The sequence below is a fragment of the Ceratotherium simum genome, chromosome 34, assembly GCF_057802395.1.
Source record: "Ceratotherium simum simum isolate JZ-2026a chromosome 34, ASM5780239v1, whole genome shotgun sequence".
NCBI lineage: Eukaryota > Metazoa > Chordata > Mammalia > Perissodactyla > Rhinocerotidae > Ceratotherium > Ceratotherium simum.
Window position 1 is genome coordinate 32,475,272 of NC_141933.1, and position 15,627 is coordinate 32,490,898.

The window sequence follows — 15,627 nt, forward strand, 5'->3', positions numbered from 1 at the left end:
GCAAATCTCATAATCTCTCTATAGCTCAGCTGGAACACTGGAAATGGTAACAGTACCTCCTCGCTGGGCTGTTGTAAGCATTGAGTTGACACATATCAAGCATTTAGGTATATACTTGACATACAGTAAGTGCACAATCTAGTCTACTGTATGTTATATGACAATTGCAACCCTCTTAAACCATAAACCCTTTTGTTTATTTTAGTCTATTTAAACTAGGGCTTTGGGACTTTCCTTATGTGTGAACTTATTGCTACATAGCTTTAGAAAGTCAGTGTCTTTTGTGCAAAGCATTTTGTGAGGCAGGGGAAAGATCAGTCTCTGGGCAGTGGTTTGAGGCCCTCAACTGACATCTCCACCATTGCTATCAGGGGGATTCCTGGGCCTCCGTTTCCCTCTTCTTGCAGTGAGAGATGCTTCTCCTGGAGTCCTCATCTCTGTCACGGACACTCCTTGCTGGTACATAGCCCAGGTCTACACTGAAGACCTTCCTTCGGGTGCTCGGAGCTGTGCTAGGTCCTGGGGTTCCTACAGTGCCCAAGGCCCTGCCCCCCTCACGTTGCTCTGCACTTAGAGTCACGTGGGGGAGCTGGGTAAACATACACTGTTCCAGGCCCGCAAGTGCTGCCAGAGGTGGGTGGAGGGTGCTGGGGGCACAGGCACAGGGAGTACCGAGAGAGGAGCTGGAGAGGTGAGCAAGGGACATCCGCCCTGTCCAGGAGATACAACGTGTCTTTATAAACCTTGGTGGCCAAAAGCACCAGGTAGATATTTCAGACATCTTAGATTCCTCCAAAAAAAAACGCAGAAATTTAAAATGAAATTCTAAACATGGTTTTCCTTGCTTTCTGTGTCCTTGAGAAAACCCTTCACATAACAGGGTCGTAACCGGACTGAAAAATCCAATTGCCCCGGTTCTTGGTCAGCATGAGAGAGGAATTTAGACACCAACACAACAGCAACAGCAAGCAAGCAAAGATTTATTAGAGGAAAGGTCAGAATCATTCCACGTGAGGAGCAGGCAGTGCCAGAGAACGCATCTGTCTTGGGTTAGTTTTGTTTTTATTTGGGCTGTTTAGAGGGAATTTGCGTTATCGGTTATCTGCCAATAATGGTCTTTCCTCCACCCACACATTGGGAGGGGGAGTTCTTGACCTTCTAAGGGAATCTCTGGAACTGTCATGGCAGTCATCCCCCGGGGAAGGGGGACTAATGCACATGGAATTTGTATGTAAATTAAAGAGAGGTCAATGTCCTCTAGAGGTGTGTAGCAGAAGGCTTTGTGTGTGCTGTTTGTGCACTCGTTACTTTTATCATCGTGGTTGAAGGTCTCAGACTCCGGTGGCGGCGCCAGACGGGTCTCAGTTCCCCTTTCTCTGCATCCTGTAGGATGCCTGCAAGATGCTTCACTGATGCAGCACGATCTCCAACTATGATCCCCCGCTCATGTCTGCCTGGCTACCTATCTCAAGTGTGCTGTGGGCTGGAACATTCAGCGGGCCCCTCCTGCATCTCACTGTCCTGGCCCTAAGAAGAGTGCTTAAGAGCCCCATGGGTGCCCTGCAGACAGGAGCTGCCCTGGAGGCAAGGAGGTGTGTTGGCTTAACAAGATGGAAGGGCAGTAGGGAGCTAAGGGAGAGTTTTAAAGTAGAGTGAGTGGCCTGATCAGATGTCTGTTTCAGGAAGATCACTCTGGCTACCTGGTAGAATGGCCTAGAAGAGGGATGAGAGGAGAGAGGAGGCCAAGGAAAAGGCTTTTGCAGAATTGCAGGTCATCTTGGTTTCCTCTTTCCCTCGTCTCTCAACCTATTTTTCTAAAAGAGGTTTCCCAAGCCCTCTCCAAGGCTCAGCATGGTGGGGCCAGCACCCACTAGGACCGGCCCTGAGTGCCCAGGGGCGTGAGGCTGATCGCAGTCCTCACCACGGCCCTACAGCAGCCCAGCGACTCAGTATTTGTGGATTTGAACTGGTCTTCCGTTAGTGACCTTTCAACTCCCCAGGTTCTGGCTAATTATTCTCCAAATCCTCCAACGGGAAGAGGCAATTATTTTTTTAACCATCAAGGGTTAATTTGTCTTGTTAACGTTTCTGTTGCTTCTAGGATACTAGCTCACTTTTATTGCATCTCTTTGCCTTCAAGTTCCGAGTTAGCTGTGTTAAGCCTTTCCTCAGGCCCTGCAGGGTGGGAGCTAGGATTGGCCATTGAAAATCTCAGTGACCTACAACTGAGTTCCAGTCCTAATGCTATCACCTAATTACTGATGACCTTGGGAAAATTTTCAAAACTCCTTGTACTTCAGTATCCCTCTTTTAGAAAACTGGAGGTATCTACCCAAGATAAATAAAAACATATGTCCACACAAATACTTCTATACAAACATTTGTAGCAGCATTATTCACAGTAGCCAAAAAGTGGAAACAACCCAAATGTCCATGAGCTGGTGAATGGATAAACAGATGTGCTACAATAGCATACTATTCCTCAATAAAAGGTAACGGAGCTCTTGGACATGCTACGCTGTGGATGAACCTTGAAAATATTATGCTAAATGAAAGAAGTCAGTCACAAAAGGCCAGATTGTGATTCCATTTGTGTGAAATGTCCAGGAAAATGTCAAAGAGACAGAATGTAGCATCCTGGTTCCCCAGGGCAGGGGAGGAAAATTGGGAATGACCAACTGTAAATGGGCACAAGGCTTCTTTTTAGGGTGATAGAAACATTCTAAAATTAGGTCGTGATGATGGATATATAACTGTAAATACACAAAAATTCATTGAGTCGTACACTTAAAACTAGTGAATTTTATGTTACGTACATCATATCTTTACTTTTATTGAGGTCATACTAGTTTATAACATTGTGAAATTTCAGTTGTACATTATTATTTATCAGTCACCATATAAATATGCCCCTTTACCCCTTATGTCCACCCCCTAACCCTCTTCCCCTCTGGTGACCACTAATCTGTTGTCTTTGTCCATGTGTTAGTTTACCTTCCACATATGAATGAAATCATATGGTGTTTGTCTTTCTGTCTGGAATATTTCGCTTAATATAATACCCTCAAGGTCTATCCATGTTGTTGCAAATGGAACAATTTTGTCTTTTTTTTACGGCTGAGTGGTATTCCATTGTATATATATACCACATCTTCTTTATCCAGTCATCAGTTGAGGGACGCTTGGGTTGCTTCCACTTCTTGGCTGTAGTGAATAATGCTGCAATGAACATAGGGGTGCATAAGCCTCTTTGGATTGTTGATTTTAAGTTCTTTGTAATAAATACCCAGTAGTAGGATAGCTAGGTCATATGGTATTTCTATTTTTAATTTTTTGAGAAATCTCCATACTGTTTTCTCTAGTGGCCAAACCAGTTTGCATTCCCCCCAGCAGTGTGAGGGTTCCCTTTTCTCCACATCCACTCCAACATTCGTTATTTTTTGTCTTGGTGATTATAGCCATTCTAACCAATGTAAGGTGATATCCGTAAATCACATCTTAATAAAGCTATTCAAAAAGGAAACCTGAACCTGGCACAGAAATTTCTTGAAATCTTTGATATTATTGTTATATAAAGTCTTTTTCTCAAGCACATAAAATATATGTAAAATTTCATTTTCAAGTTCTATCATTTTTGAAAGATCTATTAGAAGTGTAATATAAACAGCACATGTTCTAAACAAGGATAGCCCACTAGCAATAAATACCAGCTCCTCCAACTAATCAATAGCCCTTTTCATTTGCCAAAAACAAATGAAAGTTTTATTAGGAAGTCCAATTTCATGCATCTTCAGACCAGATGAAACCATCACCCCTTTAGAGGCAACACACACAATAACAGCATCTTGCATTCGTAAGTACCTGTTATGTGCCTGGCAGTAGACACTTTGCGTATAGTAACCCAACCGTACCTATCATTTCTTCACAATGTCTGGTTTAATCTTTACCCCTTCATTCATTCAATAACCCTTTATTGAGCACCTAGTATGTGGCCAATAATGTGCTCCCTGGGGCTATGAAGATGAGTCAGACAAATCCATTTCCCTCGGGTCTCAGGATATATCAATGGAGAAATAAAATGATAAAACAATTATTTATGCTGTGGGGGAAAATGACATAAGGAGATATTAATCTCTTCCTGGGTCAGGGAAGGTTGACAGGGAAGGTGACACTTGAGGTGGGACATGACACGCAGACAAGAGGGAGCAAGAGAGAGGGCATTTGACCTGTGCCAAGGCATAGAATTATGAATCAACAGGTGCCTTCACACAAAACCAAGTAGCTGATGTGGCTGTTCAGTATGAGGAGGAAAGCAATAGGAGGTTCTGTCGGGGAGGCAGACAAGGGACACACCATAGAGAATTCCATGTCCTCCTCAGAGATTTGGACGTTACTCTGAAAGGGATAGTCAAGATTTTATTTTATTTATTTATTTATTTTGTGAGGAAGACCAGCCCTGAGCTAACATCCATGCCGATCCTCCTCTTTGTGCTGAGGAAGACTGGCCCTGGGCTCACACCCATGCCCATCTTCCTCCACTTTATACGGGACGCTGCCACGGCATGGCCTGACAAGCGGTGCATCAGTGGCGCCCAGGATCCGAACCCGGCCGCCGGCAGCGGAGCACGCGCACTTAACCGCTCTGCCACAGGCCGGCCCCCAGGGATAGTCAGGATTTTAAAGCAGGCCAGCATCCAATGGCAGCTCCAGGATGTCCACCTGGGGAGCTGTGCAAGCCCTGGTCGAGGACTCGCGCTGAAACCAGAACTGGCAGTCCTGACCCTGCTTCCACTTCGACCGTGTGTTGACTTGCCCCGCCTCCCCTGCCCCAAGCACCTCCTTGTCATCTCCACCGCCACTATCTTAATCAGAACTGAACTTTAATAAGATCATCCGGCAGGTAATAAAAAGGCTGGCTAGAGCTGGGAGAGAAGGGTGGACTGGAGGCGAGGAAGTCAGATGAGAGCATTCGTTTAGACAGGTTCCTAGGCCTGAACCCAGGCCGAGCAGTGGGGCCGGCGAGGAGGAGGAGGAGCAATGTGGCAGCAGGTCTGACCCGGTGACTCTCGATGGGAGGACCAGCGGGAGGAACGGAGGACAATGGTCAGCTGCGGATTGGGGTGAGTGAGGATGCCGTTAACTGAGAGCTGGGAATAGAGGAAAAGGAGGTTGGGGGAAAAGAAAACAAGAGCTAGAAAGGGCATCCAGCTGGAGATGTCCACTGGGCCCATGTTTCACAAATTTCAATGTGCACACGAACGTGGAGATCTTGTTAAAATGAAGATTCTGATCAAGTAGGTCTGGGGTCACCCAGGAGCCTGCATTTCTAAAAAGCTTCCAAGTGATGCGGATCCTGGTCGATAGACCACACTTGGGGCAACAAAACATTAGGCCTTTGAACGCAGGGCTTATATTTGATCTCAATAAATGAATTTTTAAAAACTCAAATCCCTGGGCCAGCCCCGTGGCTTAGTGGTTGAGTGCGCACGCTCCACTACTGGCGGCCCGGGTTCGGATCCCGGGCGCGCACCGACGCACTGCTTCTCCGGCCATGCTGAGGCCGCGTCCCACATACAGCAACTAGAAGGATGTACAACTATGACATACAACTATCTACTGGGGCTTTGGGCGGGGGGGGGGGGGAAGGAGGATTGGCAATACATGTTAGCTCAGGGCGAGTCGTCTTCAACAAAAAGAGGAGGATTAGCATGGATGTTAGCTTAGGGCTGATCTTCCTCACAAAAAAAAAAAAAATCAAATCCCTGAGCTTTGGTAGTTTTAGAGAAGCTATTCCTGCCTCCTCACAAGGAAAAACAAAAACCAGCTTTGTTTCTACTCTTCACTTTCCCACCCATTACTGTGACGCAGTGTCTTCCTGTTCTGATTATTTTCCCTCCCCATTGACATTAGGCTTGGCCATGTGACATTTTTGGCTAATGAAATGTGACAATAGTGACAGTGTGCCAGTTCCATTCGTAAGGTTTAAGAACCATTGCAAGGTTCAGTTCTGCATCTTTTCTCTCTTCCATTAGGAGAACATGTCCAATATTTATTACCCCTTCAGTCCAGATAGAAAAATGAAGAAGACTCATGGGCTATACATGGCCTGTAGCCAGGGGACAGAGCTGCCACCAACCTGGGACGAACATACAGCAAGAGTGATAGATAAGCCTGTGTCATTTTTAGCTACTGAGATTTGGGGAGTCATTTGTTACTGCAGTATAACCTAGCAAAGGCTGACTAATAGATTCTTATGGCTATTAATGAAAGAAAGAAGGTAGGAAGGAAATAGAAGAGCTAAAATATTGCATTTTTTGAAGTTATTAAATTTTCAAATATATTCTCTTATGGATACCAAAAAGATACAGAATGAGGACGTAGGCTCATTGTAACCCTTGAGATTATTTGAATGCAAGTTTCCAGGAGAGTGTAAAGAACGTCAACTTTGGAATGATAGCTCTGGCTATGCCATTCTTCTTGTGAACAACTCACAGCCCCTCTGCGGTTCACATACATGAGGAAAGTGGAAGTACTAACTGCTTTGTGTGGTTTTGAAAGTTTGTACCAGTTTATGAGAGTTGATAAATTTTCAGGAATTTTGTGAACCAGCTGTTAAACACATTATTAAAACTTGACTTACACAAAGTTAGAATTAAATTATATTAAAAACAAAGGGAATAATTAAAAGCAGCCCTCACTTTACATGGTTTGGATATGCACGAGTTTCAGTCACCACAGTGGAGTTAAGTAACACCAGTCTGCCAACAACATGGCTTCAATTTCAGTGACCACAGTCTATTTACTATGAGTGACTGCATCAAGTACAAACTGCACCATTGGCTCTTCAGTCCATAACAGATGCACGTCACGATCAGTGACCAATCACAGCACTTCTTTCAAGACAGTTGGATCACTGCTCATCTGCCAATCCGTTCACGCAGACAGCAAAGCCTGTAGCTGTGTTCCCTCCTTGTCTTCCAGGGATAAACCCAAAAAGAGGGAAAGAAATGAAAAGTGATAATGCTGGAAGTCAAATCTGAATCCAATGTAAATGGAGTTACAGAAGAAAGGGCTGATTGCAGGAACGCTGACATGCTGCTGTTAGAGAGACTGTGCATATACAGCCAGGGGAACTGTAGTGAAGGCAAACTCATCGACATAAATGAGCAAAGCAGTTGTGACAAAAAGGATGAAGATATCCCAGAGAGGAAGTGATGCCAGCAAAAAAATTCACATTAGAGGAATTCTCAGAGTATTTCACAACATTCAAAGCACAAAGGATAAAATGCTGGAAGCTGATCCAAAATGAGAAAGGTGTATGACAATTTGCCAAGATATAGAAAAGATGCATCCTAAGTTACACAACGAGAAGGTGAGCACCGTTTAAACTACTCCTGTTAAGGGCTTGACAAAGAAATAAAAACACTTTAATTTTCAATGTTTCTAATGTTTTAAATTACTGTAGTATATAAATATTAGCCTTACCATTTTTTTCATTTCCCTATATACATTTATAACCAACAGTAAGAGAGTTTGTAATGCTTTAACAAAAAATACTGAAGGATATGGAACAATTGTAATTTTTCCCATTGATTATTAAGATCATCTTGCATGGTTTCAGCTTGCTTGGTCATTTTTACGGTCCCATACTACCATCCAAAGTGAGGACTGCTTGTCCTCAAAACTGACCACTTTTTAGTTATTTTACATTTGACTATTATCTGTGCTCCTGAAGTTATGTCTATTGTATCTGTACAGTGGAAATACTATAGAAGGGTGCACATCTCTTCCCAACTGTATGTTGAGTGACTTCATATATGTAGCTTGAAATTCTCTATGGTGGGAGCATTTACACCATGGAAATTGGCAAACTCTACAAACCAGGGCTTGGTTTATTGTTTTGTTGATTTTCTAAACTTAAGTGATGGAGAAAATGTTAATGCAGTTAAAGTGTAAATGTCTGTAGCTGTACATTGTAGATAGCATAAAAAATTGAGGGAAGGCATATTCTTCCAATATTTGAAAACTGTCATCAGACTGAGCAGAGAATTCACTCATGTCATTGAGGAACCCTGTGAAGTTCCAAGAAATGTCTTTGTTGTTTCACTTTGGTCTTTTTTTTTTTTTTTAAAGATTTTATTTATTTATTCCCCCCCTCCAAAGCCCCAGTAGATAGTTGTATGTCATAGCTGCACATTCTTCTAGTTGCTGTATGTGGGACTCGTCCTCAGCATGGCCAGAGAAGCAGTGCCTCGGTGCGCACCCGGGATCCGAACCCGGGCCACCAGCAGCAGAGCGCGCGCACTTAACTGCCAAGCCACCGGGCCGGCCCCTCACTTCAGTCTTAAATGTAAAAGCAAATAACAATGAACAGTCAGGTCAGAACTACCCCTGTTCAATAACATAAGCAACTTCTTTGCTAAATCATATAATAATCAAGCATTTATTCATAGCCTGATTTTGTCAAATTGTGGTTGAATTAGAACCATAGGTTGGCTGTAGATACAAGAGTTTGGCAAAAGTCAATGTAAACATTCTGTGAGAATCAATTGGGTATATGGAATTTATAATAAAAAGTATTGTATTTATTATCATTTGTAAATTGTGTGCTACACATTTATAGTAATAAAATTTATAACAAACTGATGTGCGTACATATGCACACAGCCCCCATCTCCTGCCCCCACCGCAGCTGGCTGTCGAGTATTGACCAGCACTGGATTCAGGGAATGTAGTGAGGGGGAATGTCCATAAGCTGTAGGGTCAAACAGGGCCTTGCATCTCAGCACTGCTTATGTGTTATCTTAAGTATTAATTACTGAGCCTCTCTAAGCATTTTCCTTCTTCTGCAAAATAGAAAAATAAAAAGTAAAATACAGAAGGGTTTTGGCACAGGAAGGGGTTGCTATGAGGAGGACAATGCCCATACAAGGCTCTGGGACAGTCTGGGTGCTGAAGGACTGGTACTCTTTTTCCTGTTACCATTTCCCTCCCCTACCAGCTGCCAAATCCTCTAAGTGTGATTTCCTTTGCTGGAGAGAAAACGATCCACACATTTGGGACTCCATGGCAGATCTCCATGGCAGCGGAGGAGTGAATGGATGGATGGATGAATGGATGTCTTCCTTTGATTCTGTGATAAAGCAACCAGTCTAAGCAGTAATTGAAGGATTCACTCAGGTTTGAAATCCCTCCTTTTTCAAAATCCATTAATAAACCTTAGAAACTTCTCACATGACATATATTATCAGTGTTCACGGGATATAGCCTGCACCGCTCCTATTTCTACTTCGTTACTTTCTTTCAAGTTGTCATGGGACCAAACTCCAAGGGAAAATTATTAGAGAACTCTTTCTCCCCCTGCTGGCCACACTACAATATAGCAACACGTACTGTAATGAACGAGATTGTCAAATGTCAAAACTGAGAGGGAATTCAAAGAATAAATATTCTAGCAAACTGGCTACCCACAAACCAACTCTGGCCAGCAGACAACTTGTGTTGGCCTACATCGTATTTAAAACAAATTTTTTGCAAAAACTTTTAATTAGTTATCAATATTTCACCGATGTCCATATTTCTATGTTTTCTCAAAAAACCAGAAGTTGGTACACACTGGGTCTGCCGTCCTACATGCCCTTCCGGCTCCCTCTGGACAGACCTTGACCTTCCACTTTGCCACGGTCCCCAGAGGTCTGCTTCCCTTCCTTGTGTCGTCTGCCCAGTCCTCGCTGCTTCTCAGTTTGCAGCCCTCAGCTCCCTCAATTTACCCATGAGTAAACTAAAGCCCAAACTTGCTCAAAATCATACCACCTAATTAACAGCAAAGCAGATAAATGGAATTTAGGAGGCCCAAATTTTATTAACAAATGTTTGTCAATTTCATTCATTTAACTTATTTAGCAAATGTTTTAGTGCCTACTATGGCCAAGCACATAGTATGTGCCAAAGATTTGGAGCATCCAAGATAAAAGTGGTCTTGGCATTCAGAGTTTAGTTAGTGGGAAAAGCAGACGGGTACTGACAGCAATATGATGAAAGGGATGAAAGAAAGGGGACTGTGGTGACGCAGGAGCACGGTTCCCGCGCTCACCGCACCACCTCGTTCACGTTCGTCGTCACCGTGAATATAATACAAATATTTCTAAGATTGACTAAAAAATGTCCTCAAATCCTAGTGTCTACATTTATTCAACATTCATTGGGCACAAGTGCTATATGTTGGCGAACCAGCAGCAGTACACAAGGCATTTATTAGGTGACTTCTTTGTCCACGCATGCCCTCTGAATGGTCACTCGCCCCTGTCCTTCTGCAATCAATGTGCGAGGCTGCAAGGGAGCCAAGGTCAGTAACAGTCACGACAGTGAAAGGAGGGGGGCAGTCGCCGCCGGCAGACGACATCTCTGCAGAAACGAGTCAGATACGAGCTGTAGTGATGGGGATGTGGGACTGAAGCTAAGCTGAGAGCAGAGCAGAGCTGATCCTGGTCAAAACACTCCTGAGAACATAACTGGACAGCCCTAGAAAGAGAAAGGAAGGACCTTTGTATCGGACATAAACACTACTCAAACTGGGTCCTTTGAAACCTGGGCTCTTTGGAGAAACAGCCAATTCCTGATCTGCAACAGGAAAAATACAAAGTGAGCCTAAGACACCTTCTTGGGCCAGAAAACAAGGAAACATTCAGAGACTAATGTGGTGATGTCAAAGGATTCATGAGTCTTGAAGATAATTAGTAATTTTAACTTAGTGAATAAAGCAAGATCCATAAATCCATAACGGTGAGAGAGAATGTGAGGGAGCACAAGGAGAAAGCCTTTCTTTATGGAAGGATGCGAGGTAATGAATCGAGAAGGAATGAAAGAACTGAAAATCACCGTTTTGCAACCCCAAATATAATAATTGATTCAGACAACAATCATCATGGACGCAATGCCCCTGAGTGAAATGTTCCTAACACCGCCACAGCACCACCCACAGACGATAGAGAGAGATGTGCTGGTCACCCTTCATCCCCGTGTCATCACTGACAATGGACAACCCAACATTCTGTGCCTCTTGACATGAAGCAATAAGGACTCAACTGCTCCTGTAATTCTTGAAAATGAACCAACTTTGACTCTAATCAAGCCATCAGGCCCCCCTGTACTTTACAGAAAATAGGGAGAGAGGAATCAGTTGGCATGAAGACACAAATTCAGAACGTAGGATATTCTAGGCTGAACTCTTCAAAAATGTTATTTTATATATATACATATAAAAGATAGAGAGGACTGTTATGAATTAAAAGTCGTCAAAAGAGACACATAACCAAATGGGTGAATCTTGATTGGCTCCTGGGGGTGGGGAGAGCTATAAAAGATTCCTGAAACAACTGGGGAAACTCCAACAAGGACTGGAAATTAGATGTTATAGAATTGTTAATTTTGCTAGGTGTTATAAGATTTGGTGGTTAGTGGAACAATGTAATTATTCTTATAGATGGATGCTTAAGTATTTAGGGGCCAAGTGTCATGATTATTTACAAATGGTTCAATTAAAAAATTACATATAAATACAGAGAGATAATGTTAACGTGGCAAATGTCAAGTGGTGAGTCTACGTGAAGGTTATATTTGTATTCATTGTACTAGTTTTCTTTCTATTTGTATTTTAAATAAAAAATTAGTTTAAAGTAAGTATAAAAATTCAACGTGGTAAGGAAAAAAAGTGAGTTCTCTGGATCCTCCATAGTCAGTTAGGAAACACACAATGATAAGAAAGCTGGTTACCTCTAAATTTCACATTTTGGCATTCGAAATGTTTCTGAAGTTTGAAAAACACGCACAATGCCCATGTTATAAACTGAAGTAGAAAATATCAGGATCTAAAATAGCTTACATTTAACTATCTGAACACTTACATTTTTATGAGTTTTTAAAAAGCTGTTTTTCTGTATTTCCCAAGTATATTGTAATCATGTATTATTTTTATGAGGGAAAAATATGAAACGTTAACATCTTATTTTTCTATTTCAAATGACCATATTTCTAATTATGGAAAAGTATAAGTTTTCAGTAAGATAAAATAATGCCATTAAAATTAAAAGTTGACACAAAAATTAACATGAAATGGACCACATGGGGCCGGCCCGGTGGCGCAAGCGGTTAAGTGCGCGCGCTCCGCTGCGGCGGCCCGGGGTTCGCTGGTTCGGATCCCGGGCGCGCACCGACGCACTGCTTGGCAAGCCATGCTGTGGTGGCGTCCCATATAAAGTGGAGGAAGATGGGCACAGATGTTAGCCCAGGGCCAGTCTTCCTCAGCAAAAGAAGAGGAGGATTGGCGGATGTTAGCACAGGGCTGATCTCCTCACAAAAAAAAAAAAAAAAAAAAAAAAAGAAATGGACCGCAGACCTAACAAAAGCTAAAACCATAAATCTCCTAGCAGAGAACAAAGAAAGTCTTCACAACTTTGGGGTAGGCAAAAATTTCTCAGGACACAAAAGCACAAACCATAAAAGAAAATATTAATAAATTAGACTTCATCAAAATTCAAAACTTGCTCTTCCAAACACCCTGTAAAGAAAATGAAACGACAAGTCACAAACCGGGAGGAAATATCTGCCACACAAACGTCTTGACGAAGGGACTGGCACCCGCTGTCTCTCATCTTCAACACCCTCCTATCTGGTCAGCCAGCTCCCGCCCTGGGCCTGCAACCCTTTTGCATGACAGCCAGGTCATCTTGTTTTCCTGCTTGAAATCCTCCCATGGGTCCTATGACACGTGGAATTAACTCTCAACTCCTTTCTCTGGCAACAGGCCTGCATGCCCTCCCCTCTAGTTACACCTCCTAGCTCCTGCCCCCACTCCACACTTCTCTGCCTCCAAGGCCACTTTCCTGTTCTGCCCGTATCAGAAGCACATTCCTGACCCAGGGCCTTTACACTGCTGCTGCCTCTGCCAGATCCTCTTCCCCTGCGTGGCTGACTAGTGTTCTCCTTGTCAGAACTCCAATGTCACCTTCTCACTGTCAGGCATTCCCCGACGTGCCCCCTCCAGTCCCTTCATCAGGATACTCTATTTTCTTTATTCTACTTACCCTAACTGAACTTGTTTAAATCTTTCCCTCCCAGAAAAAGGAAAGATCCTTAAGAGCAAAAGAGCCTTCTGCTTTGTCCACTGATATATGCCCAGCATACAGTGCTTGGAACGTGATAGATGCTCCATAACATTACTAAAGGACTCATGACATGCCTACTATGTGCCACGCACTGTGCTAGGTACTAGCTGAATGCTTTGTATGTGTTGCTCAAAGGCTTTTTTCATCTCTTTAGAAAAAAAAATTTATATTTCTAGATCTGTTTAAATAGCTGAATACTTTTTAGTATTCTCAAGAGGCCAATTTACTTTCAAGTAAACTGCAAAATCTGGATTTCATCTATATGTAGAATCAGTGCTTTGGGCTAAATGAAAATGTTCACATTATTTTGAACAACTCATACCCACAAGAATGACTAAAATGAAAGAAACAACAAATACAACATGGGAGGATATAAAGGAACTGGACTCTTGTACACTGCTGGCGAGTGTAAATTAATGTAACCACCTTGGAATACTGTTGGCAGTATCTAATAACGTGAAACGCGTGAAACCTGTAACCCAGCAATTCCACACCTGCACATACACCCAAAGGAAATGTATACATGTGTTCACCAAAAAAGGTATGAACAACAACATTCATAGCAGCTCTATTCACAACAGCCAAACAGTGGAAACTCAAGGGTCCTTCAACAAAATAGATCAATTGTTATATAAGCATATAAAGCAATACTATACAGCAACGAGGATAAATGAACCAGAACCACACACAACATGGACGCAGCTTACAAATAAAACTCTGACCCAGAGAAGCCAGAAGCCGGAGTGCGTGTTATACTTCAACCACAAGTTCTCTGAGGAACTTAAGTTCCCCGAGGACACACGTTCTCCTGGTGGAGAGTTCTGGTGGAGTGCTCCCCAAAAACGCTCCTACTGATGTTCCTCTAAAGCAAGATCCTTGGAGTTTGAAGTAGTATTTGAGGACATAACCTAAATTAGCCTGTAACAACCACATTCTTTCAAAGTCTCATGTTTTATTTCTCAAAAATTCATGTGAATTCCCTATTCTTCATGCATGCATACTGAACAGAAATATTTACCTCAAAAAGATTCAAGAAAACAATATTAGAGGGAAACGGACCACGGTTCTCCCGTAGCTACAGGGCTTCTGGCTCACCGCCTCAGACCTCAGTTTAAAAAGAGCTGGTGGAAAGTAGGTCAGTTACGGTCAGAGAGCCTGGTTCATAGCTCAGATTCACACTCATAGGCACTGTGACCCTGGGCAACTTACCTAGATATTTTGAGCTTACTTCCTCATTTATGTAAGGATGATGATGATAACTGTCTCACAGGTGGCTCTGAGAGTTAAATGAGACGACGTAAGTTAGGGACTCAACACTACTACCCTTTCCCTCCCTACTCTGTAGGCAGGACTGGAGTGGAAAAAACTCAACAAGCTGTTTGCTGCAATATATATATTTTAATTCAAAGTGAATCGACAGTAATACACCATAAATTCTTATTTTGACACTCACCAAAATAGTCACCTGGAAAACCCGCTTTTTGTGACAAAGTACAGAAGGCTTGGTCACATTTAAATCACTGAGAACTAGAGAGAAATACTATCGCAAACTGGAATAGACATTACATCCATAAAAATTTTCCCAGTCCTTATTGTAATATTGCACAGTGCAACTGCTACATGGCAAACTAGTGTAGCATAGAAGGAAAAGCAAAAACAAACCAAAGAAAGAAAGCCACAAGTCTAAAATTGTTAACAGTTAACAGTTCAAACAGCCATCAAATCTCTATCATTGGATTCGTTAAAACAAATCTCCCTACACCTTGCAGTGTATGATTTAACTTTTACTTAACACAAACCAAGTTCAATATTAGTAGTAGACATTTTAAAAATGAAAAGGTTTTGCTACTATAGTAACATATTTAGTTAAACACCCTGAAAAAAAAGAAAACTAAATATCAGGATATTTGATTAAAAAAATAATTTGCAAATTAAAATAGTATGCAAATATGCAACTTGGAAGTCATGCAGTGTTTTATTTAAGAAAGCATTAAAACCAAAGAAAACTGGTAAAAATGGTTTTAAAGGGGGTATAAATCGATTCTTCTGTCAATATGCTAAATTTAGACTTTAGCAGGATTTTGAAATTTATTATTTTTAAACACATAAAAAGCCCATGATTAGAATGAGTTAAGAGCAGTGTACTTAACTGGGGTACGCCTTTATCAAATAATATTATTATGAAAACATTGAACTTTACCAATTACTGTCAATTTAACAAGACCATCTCCATCTTCGAGCTGAAATACAAAAAAGACGACACATCGGGGGAGGACACAAGGCCGTGAACAGAAGGAAACCCGCGCCAGTTTTGCACCTGTCGTCATACGAACATCAATCGACCCTCTGCACGCGGTGTTTCTGAAACAGCGGCTGCCAGCGTTAACTCTTTTCCAAGAAGTGACGAGATACCGTCATCTGCTGGATCATATCAATAAAATTAGAAGGCTATGGAGGGCAGCAA